The sequence below is a fragment of the Oryzias latipes genome, chromosome 21 (genome assembly GCF_053564925.1).
Source record: "Oryzias latipes strain Hd-rR chromosome 21, Olatipes_Hd-rR_3.1".
NCBI lineage: Eukaryota > Metazoa > Chordata > Actinopteri > Beloniformes > Adrianichthyidae > Oryzias > Oryzias latipes.
Genome location: NC_136257.1, coordinates 287,952 through 289,805, shown reverse-complemented (window position 1 = coordinate 289,805; position 1,854 = coordinate 287,952).

Sequence of the window (1,854 nt, the reverse complement as noted above, 5' to 3'; positions counted from 1 at the left end):
TGAGCTGCAGAGGACAGGCTTAGCTGCAGAGGACAGGCTTAGCTGCAGAGGACAGGCTTAGCTGCAGAGAACCGGCTGAGCTGCAGAGGACAGGCTGAGCTGCAAAGGACAGGCTTAGCTGCAGAGGACAGGCTTAGCTGCAGAGGACAGGCTTAGCTGCAGAGAACCGGCTGAGCTGCAGAGGACAGGCTGAGCTGCAGAGGACAGGCTTAGCTGCAGAGAACCGGCTGAGCTGCAGAGGACAGGCTGAGCTGCAGAGGACAGGCTTAGCTGCAGAGGACAGGCTTAGCTGCAGAGGACAGGCTTAGCTGCAGAGAACCGGCTGAGCTGCAGAGGACAGGCTGAGCTGCAGAGGACAGGCTGAGCTGCAGAGGACAGGCTGAGCTGCAGAGGACAGGCTGAGCTGCAGAGGACAGGCTGAGCTGCAGAGGACAGACTGAGCTGCAGAGGACAGGCTGAGCTGCAGAGGACAGGCTGAGCTGCAGAGGACAGGCTGAGCTGCAGAGGACAGGCTTAGCTGCAGAGGACAGGCTGAGCTGCAGAGGACAGGCTGAGCTGCAGAGGACCGGTTGAGCTGCAGAGGACAGACTGAGCTGCAGAGGACCGGTTGAGCTGCTTGAGCTCCTTGGGACATCCTGAGGTGACCAAACCTTTCTGGACGCAGATGAAGCTCCTGAAGTGATGATTCAGGGCAGAGAAGAAGAGCATTTGCAGTTCAAATCTCAAACTTATCATGATCTGCTACCTCTGGCTTTGCTGATTCTTTCATCAAATATTAACAGAGAATCTGTAAACTGGGGCTGACTGAGCAGTAGAGGATAAAGGTGAAGTGCTTTTGCTCCGTCTCTCTGTGAAGATCAGGATTAGCCTACATGGCTCTGAAGCTGCTGACCAGGCCATTATGTCAGTGTCACACTGACCTACCGCTGCACTGCTGCAGGGAGCAGGACGTCCCAGCTTCAGGTCCTGCCTTTTCCTCAGAGCGCCATTGTCCCTGTGAAAGGTGGGCTTCGCCCTCTGGAACGATTATTTAACCCTTGTGCTATCCTAGCACTTTACCATTGGGACCACTGGGACGGCACACTTTAACTTTGACAAAAATCCGGCGGCACACCAGCATCAAAAAAAAAAAAAAGGAGAAACTCGTAGTCTGTATTGATCTACAGTCCCTCCATGATCTCACATGCATTTGAGTGATAATTGTTGCAGAAAAAGCTGGAAGCTGCTGCTGTTTTTTCTAAAAGATGTAATAAAAGTTACGTTAAAAGATTTAAAAACTGTTTGATGTGTGTTCGTTGTTGTTTCATGACGTTAAGAGGAGAGACTCATTGTACGCTGAGACGCTGTCACTTTAACACAATGCATCATGGGAGATGTAGTGATGTCAGACAGACTCTCTTCTCTGAGCTTCATTGTTCTGTTCTCTTGTTCCACGGTCTGACACCGGATTCTGTGGAAAGCTACACCACTAAAGACGAGCTTTAGCTGGTATTTCTGTTAGAACTGAGAGACTTTGTGAGCAGAATCAGAACAAGGAAGTGAAGACTTTAACCACTTCTGACTGGTCAGACTGGTGACGTGTGATTAAGCCTCCAAGAATGATTGGTGGAGACAGTTAAAGGGGCGGGACTTGTCCGAAAACAGCTGTAGCTGTGGCTAAATCGCGGTACCGTCATTCTTATCAAAATGTCTTTAATAGAATCAAATAAACACAAATAAAAAAATATTTTATGATCTTTCATATTCCTTATTTCTCAGTGTTTTAGCAGGACCTGTTTGGATGAACACAGAGATGATATCCTGGAGATGGAAAATGTTTTTAGATCAGTGAATGAGGGAAATTTCCCACTGGTT